General features: G+C 40.5%; 1 protein-coding gene across 9 annotated transcripts in view; it reads right to left on the bottom strand.

Annotated features, from left to right (window-relative positions):
* Window positions 1-13,906, bottom strand: part of IMMP2L (inner mitochondrial membrane peptidase subunit 2) — a 771,740-nt gene that overhangs the window by 506,320 nt on the left and 251,514 nt on the right. The window contains exon 4 of one of the 9 annotated variants that reach the window (XR_012904089.1): window positions 6,397-6,495. The exons of the other annotated variants lie outside the window; for them this stretch is intronic. The gene's annotated coding sequence lies outside the window, so the exon portion shown is untranslated. The remainder of the gene's footprint in view (window positions 1-6,396; window positions 6,496-13,906) is intronic. 9 annotated transcript variants of the gene reach the window in all.

The following is a 13,906-nucleotide window of genomic DNA, read 5'->3' as shown; positions in this document are numbered from 1 at the left end:
GCGCAGGAACCCGCCCAGTGCCCCTGGTCTGCTGGAGACGGTCTCCAGCAGACCAGGGGCAACGGAGCAGCTTACGAACGGGGCTTTCTCGCCCCGGAGCTCGCAGGTAGCAATCCGCCACCTCAACCTCCGGGGCGAGAAAGCCCCGTTCGTAAGTGCGGATCCGACATAAGTCAGATCCGCGTAAGTCGGGGACTGCCTGTATATAGTGTACTTAGATTTACAGAAAGCCTTTGACAAGGTCACTCATGAAGGGGTCTTAAGTAAAGTAAGTTGTGGGGGTAGCACAGCTTGACAGGTGATTAATCAGGCCCGCCCAGTCAGAGGCTCAGGGTTCCCTTAATCACTTGTGAAGTTCTGCTGTCCTGCAGCTTACAGAGAACACTGATCCCAACAATACATACAAAATGATGGGGACTAATTTAGCTATAACTACTCACAAGAGAGATCTTGGAGTCATTGTGGATAGTTCTCTGAAAACATCCACTCAATGTGTAGCAGCAGTCAAAAAAGCAACAGAATGCTAGGAATCATTTAAAAAGGGACAGAGAATATCTTATTGCCTCTGTATGCATCAAAGGCTGACTGCCTTTCTCTTGCTCTCGGGGGGGGGGGGGAAACAAGATGGGGTTCGTGTCTGGCTACAACACTAGACATAGCCTGAGTGTGTACAGAATGTTTGCTAAAAAAACAGACTCTCCAGACCACAGATATCTTTAGGATTCCTAAATTATATTTTATTTTCATCATACGCTTGTGTGATAGTGACTTTTATGCTAGCTGCTTTGAATATTGTGTTGGTTAGGCAAATTACCTTCCAAAATACAGTATTTCTAATCTGAGATATTTTTGCGAAGAGGTAATCATTCTATTTAATATTAAATTATATTTTAAGTTTTTCCGATAATAACTTCTTGTAAGGGAAAGTGCACATTTAATTTAGTTGAACCTAAAATAGTGTCATGAGGTAAAAGAATACACCTGTAATCATTTAGATAATAATTCCTTCTAAAAACAAGTTTATACTTTGTATATATGAGTAGCCAATTTGAGATGTGTTAAATGTATATGTTTGTTGTTCCAAAGTACAGGCAGTCCCCGACTTACGCGGATCCGACTTATGTCGGATCCGCACTTACGAACGGGGCTTTCTCGCCCTGGAGGTCGAGGTGGCGGATTGCTATCTGCGAGCTCCGGGGCGAGAAAGCCCCGTTCGTAAGCTGCTCCGGTGCCCCTGCTCTGCTGGAGACCATCTCCAGCAGACCAGGGGCACCGGGCGGGTTCCCGAGCTTCTGAGGCTCTGCTGTGTAGACATGCCCTGAAAAAAACAAGTGCAAACATTAGAAATAGAAAATGTGAAAGCAGGATTTCCAGCAGCTAGTAAGGACATGCTGTAAAAATCTCAAAGTGGCCTAATGCTCAAAGTAAAATATGGTTTCCAGCTAACCTGACCACGTTAAATGCCCTTAACCAATCTATGAAATGGCTTTTCTTTCCAGATAATGAAGAATTATGCTCTGAAGAGTCTGTGCACCGTGGAGCTGAATAAAAAAAAAAGTGGGATTAAACAATAAAAAAAATGCTAGAAAACAGCATAGTAGTTTCTTTTACCATAAAATTTTGCTGAACATGCTTTTGGGAAATAGAGATGACAACAACATGGCAGAACAAGGACAGGTGTATGTTACTCAGTGATCATTCAATTGAGCAATAACTCAGTCCCTTTTAGATGCTGTGAGTTTAATCTACAGCTGAAGTACATCAGCAAGGAGAGAAATCCAATCTCCTCCAAGATTATTTATCACAAAATGCATCTAACTGAGGTCCAATTTGTTTGTGGAATTGCAGCCATTCCATTTCAACTAAACAATAACTAAATCTCCCTCTCATTGGACCAGTTCAGGATATAAAAGAAAATAAGAGGGAGAGAACAGATACAATGTTACATTTATACACTGTCTAGAGGCTCACTTAGACGAATGATTGGATAAAGCGGACCTTTGGAAGTACAGAAATATCTGATGTATCAGGAACAGATATTCTTTAGACCACATCTACCATATTCCCTTCATATTAGGCATTATTCATTTACTGGGCATTTCATATTACAAAATATCCCTTGTTCTCATTAAGCCCTAATTTAATTTCACTATATTATAGCAGTCAATTTTATATTGACTCTACAATACAGAGTTTTCTAGTTTAATCAGACTACCAAAATTAATCCATATATAATTGATATCAATTATAAGAGAAACATACCTTGGTTCAATTAAAAGAAGAAAAGAAGACTTTCCTGTTTTCTATGAAGATGGAAAATTATATTTTCAACATTAAAACTGTGTTTTTAAACTCCAAGCCTGCAGCGGGTTGCCAGATGGTTTCAACAAAAATACAGAACACACATGACATTACATCACCATCTACATTACATCTCATTTAGAAAATACCAGACATTTCTATTTTCTCAATTTGTTTCCTGAACAGAAAGCTCAAATACTGGACTGTCCAGTTCAAAACCAGACACCTGGCAACCCTAAGCCTGCATAGATTTATGCTTGTGAATAGTCCTGCTACTTGAGTGCATTAAGTTAAGACAAAAGTCATTATTAGATCCAGGTTAAAATCTTTTACTTACTACAGCTATCTGTTTTTCCCATAAATACTCTGCTTATGTACATTCATCTAATTAACTAATCTGTCATCAAGCTTTCTTTATCTTAACTGCATTTCTATTTTTCAAACATAGTAAGGCATTTTATTGGTTTATGTCATCATTTTAAAAAAAAAACCCAAACCCATCCATTTTATTAGCTCAGACTAGAGCACAATCCAGTCTGAAAGGCTGTCTTGGATACTGGCAAGAACCAGACATTTTGCAAGACAATACCCATATAACTGTCCAAGAACCAGTGTTTTGACTAGCACACTTTAGTCAATAAAAAGAAATCCCTTTTTAATCCCCTTTTTAGGCTTTAGAGATCTTATTAAGTAAATGATGCCTCCCAACAGCTCTGGTCCAGCCTCAGATGGGCTGGGAGGAGAGAGAGAGGAATGTGAAGCTAACCATAACTGTTCCTACTGACAATGGGTAGAAGTGATACCCAGTAGAACCTCCATAACCACTTTTGAAAGCATGAGACCAATGAATGTTGCCCTTTAATTATTGTCAGTTGGGAGAAAGGAACACTCCTAGGGTATGTCTACACTGCCACCCTAGTTTGAACTAGGGTGGCTAATGTAGGCATTCAAACTTGCAAATGAAGCCCGGGATTTAAATATCCCGGGCTTCATTTGAATGTTCCCAGGCGGGCGCCATTTTTAAATACCCATAGTTCGAACTACCTGCCCACGGCTGCACACAGCATTGACTAGGTAGTTTGAATTAAAGCTCCTAATTCGAACTACCGTTATTCCTCCTGCAAGGAGGTTTAACGGTAGATCGAATTAGGTGCTTTAATTCGAATGACCTAGTCCGTGCCACATGTAGCTGCGGGCAGGCAGTTCAAACTACAGGCATTTTAAAATGGCGCCCGCCCAGAAACATGCAAATGAAGCCCGGGATATTTAAATCCCAGGCTTCATTTGCAAGTTCGAATGCCTAGATTAGCCACCCTAGTTCAAACTAGGGTGGAAGTGTAGACAAACCCCTAGAGATTTTATTCTTAACACGGACAAGCCATTTGGGGGTAGACAAAAGAGAGCAGTAGTGGGAGAACAAATTTATTCTGTTTCCGCAACTTTGTCTAGTAAACTGAATCAGAATTAACTGAACACTCATTTAATTGATTAAGATATGGCAATTTTTTATTAAAGCTTAAAATTTGTCATCTCGTTTTTGAATTTCAGAGTGGGAACAAACTTGGACACCGTTTGGAATCTTTTTGCCAATTCTAGATCAAAACACGATGGATATTTAAAAATAAAATTCTGCGGGCAACATGTACTTAATGTAAGGGGACTGTTACCCCTTACTAAAACTCTGTGGGAGTTTTTGGTTTGCCAGCTCGCAGTATCTGAAGGGGAAGAGTTCATGAGACTGACTGACCCCAGAGACAATGGAAAGCAGTCAACACTCCAGCTCAGCCTGATTGACAGGTTGGACAGGCCAGTGAGGAAGGGGAGAGGCCAGGCCCCATCCTCCCTGTGAGCTGGGATTGTTCTGGCTCTCTCTCTGAACAAACAAGCTGTGTGCAGAAGAGGTCCTGCAAAGACAGAGAGCTGAAATAGGAGGACAAGCTGTGTGAAGAAGTCCTGCAAAAACAGGGAGCTGAGAGACTAGCAAAGCAAACTGTGTGCTGAGGGGCAGTTTTTGCAGCAGCTGAGCCTGACACACACAGCTCAAGAGCGCAGACCCTGTGTTGAGCAGCAGACTGGCAATGCTCAGAGAGCCAAAAGGAACAGAGAAGCAACGCAAGAAGCTAGAGACTGGCCACACAGCACAGCCTGCAGCTGGATGTGGTGAGCAGCTGGGAACTGCAAAGTGTGGGGAGAGGCTCTGGACTGGGAGAGGGGTCTGGCCACTTAGAGCTTGAGGCTGTGTGGTCACTGCCAGAGCAAGCGTGTCCAGCCTGCAGCCCCCTGCAGCACATCCAAGGCCTCTAAGGGGCCTCTAAGGAAGAGACTGTAGACTGTCCTTACACTCTGAAGGCTGCTGTTTTGATGTCCCTGTGCTACAGAGCAGGGCTGTGTGTTCTCATTTAACCATTCTCGTTTTGTCTTATTCTTTTCTCTTTAATCAGTTGTTGTTTAATAAATTGTATTTGCTTTGAACCTTATGAAGTGATCACTGGGCCAAGAAGGCCTGCAGTGTAAAGAGAGCACCTCGGAGTGGGAACACCCTAACTCCTGCCCCTAGTGACTACAAGGTCAGGGATTAAGCCCCAGGAAACCTGGGCCCAGCCTTGTTGGGGTTTCAAGGGCTCTGCTACTCAGGAGAGTAGAGGCGGAGCCCTCAGGATCAGGGAGCCGTGGGGTAGAGGAAGTGGGAGCGGAGACTCAGATCCTTTCGCTGGTTCATTTCACCGGGATGGTATAGAAGCCAGGAAAGTTCCCCACAATAGCGGGATCATTCCCCCGCTTACATAATACTGAGCTAGTTCTATTTGGCAATTTGGAAAATATAAAACTCTAAGGCAATTCAGTTTGACAAACAGCCAGTGAGCATATGTAGCACTGTTTCATATTTGGGGAGGGGGATATCACAATGCTATTGACAACATCATCATTAAATTACAATGCCATTATAATGTAAGATTGCTATAGGAAAATAACTTCAAAATACAGTAACTCTGAAGAGCCTATTACATTTTCACTGCCATAGCAAATAATTCCAATTCCTGCTCACCTAAACCCAGTTTAAAATACAGTTATAATCTGAGATTACAATATTAAAGCAATTTCAGTTCAGGTCCATATAGATTCCATTATGATTATACCATTGCAATGCTGAATTACTCTGAAAAAAAATTATTTCTCTACAAACTAGGGCTGTCCCCATAACGGGGATGCCTTTACAGTTCAGTATGAGATTACTTTGGAAAAACAATTTCAGTACAAGTCTGAAAACTATCAAGGAAAAAAAAAGAATAAATTTGTTACCAACAATACCAAAGAGGAAAACTGTTTTGCCCAGTTTACACAGCAGATTTGACCATGTCAGAAGACAGAAGATCAGGGTACAAAACAATTCTCTTTTGTAACACAGAAGGTTCTTAACATTGTTTTGCAACTTGCTACTGTGAGTTAAATATTAGCTTGGTTATAGAGTAATATTAAGGGCCATCAACTGGGGATTTGAATGGGCAACCGGTTAACCTGTTACTTGGTTAGCATCACCCGTAAAGGGTAATGCTTAGTGGGCAACAGTTAACCGTGATCCAGGAGCAGCCCCTCGCTTGCAGAGAGCTCCTCCATGTCCTTGGGGCTGCTGGGCGGAAGCGGCACTGCAGGGGAGAGCAGGGCTGCCAGCTCCCAGCCCGAGCTGGTGCTCAGGCTTGCAGGCTGGTAGTTGATAGGTTCACACCAGCTGGGAGCTGACAGCCCTCTCCCACCCTGCTGCACCTTCTGCCTAGCACAAGCCTGCTGGCTCTCAGCCCATGCAAGCTGGGAGCCCATATCCTGGCAGGGCTGGAGCAGCCCTTGCCTCTGGCACAGGGGCCACTCCAGCCTGACTGTGGCAACCTGGGTTGGCTGTTCCAGCTCAATGGGCTGCAACAGCCCCCGTTCAATCAGTTAACCAGTTAAGCTTAATATTTAATCGGTTAACTAATTGAATGGGATTTCTCTCTTTCCCACACACACACACACACACACACACACGGATTTCTTTCGAAGGGTACACTATCCAAGCTCCCCCTCCTGTGACCCTGTCAAGCCTGAAACACAGTTGCTCACCTGGTCTAGCATCAAGTGTGCATGTGTCTCAGTTTCTCCTTCACTGGTTGGGTAGTTAATGTTGTTCAGCCCTCTCAACCATAAAGTTCACCCTGCAATCTGAGGAAATGAAAATCCCAAATAAGAAAAAAAATTCTTTTGATATTCCCCAATCTAAATAGCCCAAAATGTGCCTTAAGAGTTCTCCCTTCCACAGGGGAGCGAAGGGGATTCCTACCATCCTTTCTGGAACCCTTGGACTTGCACTCCTAAATAAGAGAAATTGCACACTAGCTTATTCCAATCCATTTTCTTCTCCTGCTTTCACCATATCCCTAAATCACAAATTATCCTTCGATGTAGTGCTCACAAGCAGTTTTCTCTCCACTGAGTCTATGTCTACATTACAGACTTTTGTCAGAAAAACTTGAGTTACTTCCACACTGCAATTGCATTCTCCAAAAGTAAATCGAAAGAACAGAGGGTTTCTACAAGGAAGAAGCCTTTTTCTAAAAGAGCTCTTTCGGAAAAAGGTATGTGTGGACGGGTAAGAGGAAGTTCTTGTGAAAGAAGAGGAAAGAGGAAAAAGGAGAGATGCCACTACGTCCATAGTAATCACAGCTTAAATGTGAAATAGCGTCTATTCAGTGTGGACACTATCTTTTGAAAAAGCAATCTGCTTTTGTGTGTGGACGCTCTCTTTCAGAAGAAGTTTTTTTGGAAGATCTCTTCCGAAAAAAGGTTCTTCCGAAAGAAGCCTGCAATCTAGGCATAGCCTGAATGATTTACTTCTCGCCAGGGTTCCTTCTTTTCCTATTCCATCAGAGATCCTCTTAAGCCTTTTTCAAAAGGACAAAAAACAGGACTATGTAGCACTTTAAAGACTAACAAGATGGTTTAATAGGTGATGACCTTTCGTGGGCCAGACCCACTTTCTCAGATCAAATAGTGGAAGTGGGTCTGGCCCACGAAAGCTCATCACCTATTAAACCATCTTGTTAGTCTTTAAAGTGCTACATAGTCCTGTTTTTTGTTTCAACTACACCAGACTAACACGGCTACATTTCTATCACTATTCAAAAGGACAGTCATTCCAAATTTTATCTTTTCTTTGAATTCCCATGACAGGGCAAAGAGCTTTCCTTATAAAATGTTATCCCACATTCCAGCAGGCTTCATTTCCAGCCTGTTGTCACACAGGGCCTGTGCCTGCTCCAGTTTTAATCAATGGCAAAAATCCCTTTGGCTCCAATGGTCACGCCTACAGGCCCCAGATTGCAGGTCTCAGAATTCTGTTAGTTCTTGAATAAACGGGGATTCCCCACTAAAAGTGCAAGCACAACCTGTTACAAAGTCTAAAAGAAATTCCCACACAAACATTAAGTGACAATTAGTGTTGAAAGCATCCATCACAAATACCAGCATGAAAGCTTTACAATAATGTAGAGTTTTGTTAAACAAAAAAAAGTGCAGCAGCATTTGTCTCAGAGTGTCAGCTGTTCACAGCAGTCACAATAGAGATGATTTAAAGTAATTTGCATGGCTGTTACTGTGAATATTATTGCTTTTGAATTCTTACTTTTGAAGGTTAAGCTTAAATTATAATCACTTGTCTCTAATTTTTTTTAAACAAAAGAACAAACCTCATTGTGCAGTTGCTAACGCTCAAGTAAATGACAGGTATTCTCAACCTTAAATGCAGAAGGTGAACAGTTAAATGCAGTTTAACAAAGTTTTTTGTCTTGGCATTTCAAACTATATGATGGATTATCTTTATTATGTTGATCTTTATTATGTTCTCTTCAGTTTCTTACACCATGTCCATCATCCTGAGATACAAGTGCCTGCACAAATGAAATGTATTGCAGGTAAATATTAGACAGAATGCTGTTGACTAAGTTTGTCACTAGGCCTTTGAGATAAATAGAGCCCTGAAAATCTGTGGATATGGATGTAGCTTATTTTTGCATATGTAGATGCAGATGCAGATACAAATGCAAATTTTGTATCTAGAACCCTACAAATTTGTGGATATCTGGAGATGTGAATGGGGCTATCCACTGATCATTTTTGCGGATGCAGATAAGGATGCAGATAGCAATTTTGTATCTGTACAGGCTCTAGATAAGCTGTTTTTAATGTCTTTGAAAGTTACATTAGTTATGACATTTAACTATGTGCTATAAAGTTTATTCTGTTAGAGAGGCCACAAATTAAAACACAGCTAGAATCATTTATTTTCTTCTTAATGCAGAGTAACATTTATCTAATCTCATTGTTTGTCTGATCTGTGACGTTTAGGGGAAAAGGTTACACAAAAACCATGAAAAAGCTATTTCACAGATGACAAAATCCTTTGAGGCAACAGTTACAGAAACAATGGTTTGTACTCAAGGTAAAATAAATCTGTCTCCAAGTGGATTGTCAGAATCAACAGTTTCTTACTGATTAGATAATTGATGTGTCTAGTATATTGGAATTCTGTAGCAGCAATTCAAATTGGTTACTAGTACTCATATAGAAACTGAAAAGTTTCCATCTCTTCTTGTGTCTCCTAAAATTTTATATGGATTCTTCAAACAGGAAAATACATCAAATGCAGAGGTAAAAATAATCTAAGTGACATCTTTTCAATACAAATTTTTAGAACAGAAATAAGCTCCCACATAGCCACATATATAGAGACAAGTTTTCATGACAAAACTTGTCAGTCTGTCTGCCTTCCACTCAGACATATATTTTGAAAAGACTACTCCTACCCTTTGACACACAATTCATATTGCATAAAAAGTCTGACAAAAACAACAAATATTGTTTTATATCAGCTCTCGTAACTATATATTCAGTCTCCTTTTTCCACACTCCTGGAACAGGAGACAGTATAATGCTGTTTCCCAATGTTTTTCAAACCTTTTCTGCTGGTGATCCCATTTTGCCTTCCCCACTAGAAAAAACTGTGACCCCCTATCTTTAGTCCTGCAGTGATTGGAACTTCAGCGCTGCTCAGAGCTGCGGCTTCAGCCCAACTAGGCACAGAAATTGGGGATCTGAGCTTTAGCCTGGTCACAGAGATCCAGGGTGGGGCTTCAGCCCCCTGCCATCCACAGAGCTCCTGGCTACAGCTACAGACCCCTGCAGTGCTCCTGTCTGCAGCTTTGAGTCCTGACAACTCCATCAAAATGGAGTTGCAATGCACTTTGGGGTCAAGAGCCAAAATTTAAGAATCATTACCAGGTATTGCTAATGCTCCAGGGACAGCATATAATTAACTACTGTACCATACCCTGGAGGGTAGCAGGTTCTTATCCATGAGGAAGTACAGATGGCCCCAAATCTATTAGCTGCTGGCTGATTTGCACTAATGCTATACAACCCTAAGAAGTGTCACTAGCCAATGTATTCTCAGTAGACATCTAGAAGACGTTATGCCTTCACATAAGCATCCTACTCCCCTTATTAGTGCTCAGATGCACTCTGTATTCTCATACCTAACCTCATATGCTTCCTTTGCAGTAAAGAGGAAAATTTGTCCCAAAGTGGTTCACCCCTCCATATGAGCTTCAATTACAATAAAAGATGGTCTCACACACCTACAGTAAATGCCCGTCCTGATAACTATTAAAGCCATAACCTTCACATTTTTAAAACTATCAAAATGTTAATAACTTGGCACATGAAAACCAATGAGAACATAAAGCTGGCTGATAAAAAAAATATTCAGGATCAGCCATTTGTTGAAAGGAATTGAATATATCTGAATAAACAATAAAGAGTAAAATAAGAATCACCATTACCATCGTCACTGTCAGAACACAATGCAAATCCCATCTCTTCAATTTATCTTTCACCCATTATATCAACACATCTGCAACCTCTTACCTTAAGCAGTTATAGAACAAAATTAAATAAAATCCAAAATAGCTTGTAGTAAAATGAGGGCATGAAATATAAGCCCATGTTTCAGGGACTGGTATGTGGCATGAGGCCTATGTAACAATGGTCAAGTCTTTGCTAACAAAAAGCAAAGCTAAGCTGTGAGCAAGAGGCAGGCTCCCACTCATGGAACTTGGCACAAACAGGGTTGATCATGTAAAACTCTAATAAATAACAGGCACAGATGTAAAACAGTAATTGGTACTAGATACTACCTGTAAAACAGTAATTGGTACTGGGCATGAGTTGAAAGCACATTCCAGATGGATGGTAACAATGCCTTGTTAAAAAGGACCTTGGAACCCACACATCCCCCAAAGAGAACAGGGACATACTGATCCATGTTCAGGAAAGGGTCTAAAATGACAGCATGGTAAATAGAGACTTTTAGATCACATCACCAGGTACAGGCGATGCGTGGTATAACGGTAAGGTCAAAGGTGGCAACCTGATATGTCAAGAGTGATGTGTAACTTGCTTGTACCTGTATATGAAGTTGTGTCTTGGAAGGCTGTCTTTGTCCAGCTGAGCAGGCAACAGAACCTCCCTCTGACTGAGCTGAGCCATTGTCAGGGGGTACATATGTATAGTGGTTCAACTGGGTCTACTGACAACTGTTATAAAAGAATAGGTGACCCAGAAGCGGATGAGTAGAAGGGCTCCTTTATTGCAGATACTTGTTCTGACTCAGACTCCCCCAAACCCTGGGATCCGAGTGAACAACAAATTAACCACAGGTCCACCTTTATATCTTAGTTAGTATGCAAATATACTTTTCAATTACATCACCCTTTAAGCCCTAATTTAGTAATGTGAACATCCATCTCATGCATAATCATAATACACCCTGTTCATAGTTTACAGCTTTTTGGTTGATGTAGGCAGTTTTCACATCACAAAACTCCTTATAGCAGCAACTTACAAGAGGGAAAGGAGATGTGACCCTGAATGACTACTTTAGCGTGAATAGAAACAGATAAGGCAGGTAGGAAGATAGCATTGTTAACACACAGAACATTAATTAAAAGCTACATCCTTGGTACAGATGCATGCTTATCTATCCTGAACAAGCAGAAAAGGAGGAAAAGGGGGCATTAAAACATATCTATAAAACAACAGGGACAGTGCCTGCCCATGCTGTGCCCCCATCATCATGCTAGTGATTAACCTGACCCTTATTTAACTCTTACACATCCCACCTGAACTTTGTTTGGCAATAAACCTGGCAAAGCACCTTCACTCCTTATATGATGTGGTGAACTTGGGGGGCTCTTTCAGAGTCTATTTGCACAAAATCAACACAACACACAGAAGGAGCACACACATGCACAGCCAAATGGCCATCATCACTGATGCAGCAGGAGACCTGTCAGGACACCACACAGTGACTTCTGACTACTACATGGCTTTAAGCTTGATCCTGCCAACAAGGGTGGTAGAAAGCTATTCCTGAGTTTTCTTGTAAAAAGTACTCAGATATCAAGTTGATGAGCAAACGTACAAATCCCTAAATAAATCAAAAACATTTATTGGACTCTAGATAACAAAAATTTCATGTTGATTTTAAAACCTACATAATAGAAAAGTTAATGTAACATGGAGTATCCAGCATACTTTTTCAAGTAAGCATACACAGATATATGTTTACAAATTAAGCATTCATGAAAATACAAAACAAAGACTCTACACATTTTTAAACTAAAAACTCGTTAATACTTTGCCAAGTTCAAGAGAACAAGAAAGATCCTTTAGAAACTTCAAAGTTCAAATCCTCAACCAGAAAGAAAGAAAAACTTCCAAACCATAAAACATGCACTTTGGACACAGGCATTATTAACATCCAAGAAACCTCTTCTCCATAGTATCCTGCTTCAATCTTGGATGCAGTGTATTTGTTCTAGTCACAGATAAAGTGGCATATATGTGTAAGATATTCTTCTTAAGGAGCTTTCACCATAATCCTTCTGACATGGGAATTCCAGCATTCTGAGGACAAGACTCAGGAGAAGTGCTTTGACTTCAAAGATTGTTTTCTCAGCAACATATCCAAATAATAAAGGATCAAAACCAGGAAGGGATATATAGAGCTCACTGAAAGGTATCAAAGTTGAGAAAGAAAAAAGGGAAGCTATGTAACACTGAAATTTGAGAGATTTCCTAGTACAGAGATCTGTTCTCAGAAAGGCCTAGCACAGTGTCAAGCTCAGGTTACAAAAAGTAAGTGTTTGACAAAGTAAGAGTGAAAGAAGACGAACAAGGTGACTGAGCTATCAGAAAATTGTGTCATGAATCAAGAAGAATGCCATGACTGAGACTAGTGTCAGATGTAGTACTTACTGGCTACGTCTACATTGGCCCCTATTCCGTAATAGGGATGCAAATGTAGCACTTGGGAATAGGCAAATCCGCGGGGGATTTAAATATCCCCCACAGCATTTGCATTTTCATGGCTGCCGCTTTTTTCCGGCTTGTAGATAAGCCAGAGAAAAGCGCCAGTCTGGACGTGATCCTCGGAAAATAAGCTCTTTTTCGGAGGATCTCTTATTCCTACTTTCAAGAGATCCTCCGGAAAAGAACTTATTTTCCGGAGGATCGCGTCCAGACTGGCGCTTTTCTCCGGCTTATCTACAAGCCGGAAAAAAGCGGCAGCCATGAAAATGCAAATGCCACGGGGGATATTTAAATCCCCCGTAGATTTGCCTATTCCCAAGTGCTACATTTGCATCCCTATTACGGAATAGGGGCCAGTGTAGACACAGCCACTGTGTTTATAAGTCTGAAGGAGAAAAGGCCAGACAATAGGCTAAAGAAAGGGAGTTTCTCTTTTATGAAAGTGGTAGGAGCCAGATATGGGGTGATCTAAACAATTAGATAGGTTAAATTATTACTGTTTCCAATTCTAAATGAATATATGTACCTTAAAGTTGACAAATTTATAGTTATAGATGTCAGCATTCCTTATCAGTTTGAAAAGAGACGTTATTATAGTTATTAATAAGTACTATCCAAAAAGATGAAACTCATTTTTTTCAGTATATTTCTAGTCTTTTGTAGGTTACATTACATAATTTGTCAGGCCCTTCCTAGTATTTGCAAGTTGTCTCACTTTAGCATCAGCTGCAAATTTAATTTACTAGCTGTTTACTCTCCTACCAGATAATTAATGGAGACATTAAATAACACAGGACCTATCCCTTATCACTCCTAACATGCAGTGAAATTTCTGTTTATACAAAGATTTTAAAAAATTTGTTCCTGATAGCAGTACATCTTACTGGGATCATACAAAAACTCTTTGAGATGTTCCATTATTTCATTACAATGAACACAATAAAGTAATCCTATTGCTTCCTTATAGTAGTAGCTATTAAGTTATTTTTAAAGAGCAAATTAATAGAAAAGCATTTTATCCTACAGGAAAGATTGATTTAGGTCACCCTTCACAAAATTACACATTTCCCACTGTCATTAAACATCCTAATGCAGGTTTAAATAACTCCATGCATTCATTTGGACACTCACCCATTTTGTTATTGTTTGCAGCAACCTAATTTGGAACATCATAATTCAGGCACCATTGGTTTCAAATTACACTGAA

Source organism: Pelodiscus sinensis, chromosome 1 (genome assembly GCF_049634645.1).
Source record: "Pelodiscus sinensis isolate JC-2024 chromosome 1, ASM4963464v1, whole genome shotgun sequence".
Taxonomy (NCBI): Eukaryota; Metazoa; Chordata; order Testudines; family Trionychidae; genus Pelodiscus; species Pelodiscus sinensis.
The sequence above is the reverse complement of the archived record's forward strand: the minus strand, read 5'-3'. Positions and strand labels throughout refer to the sequence as shown.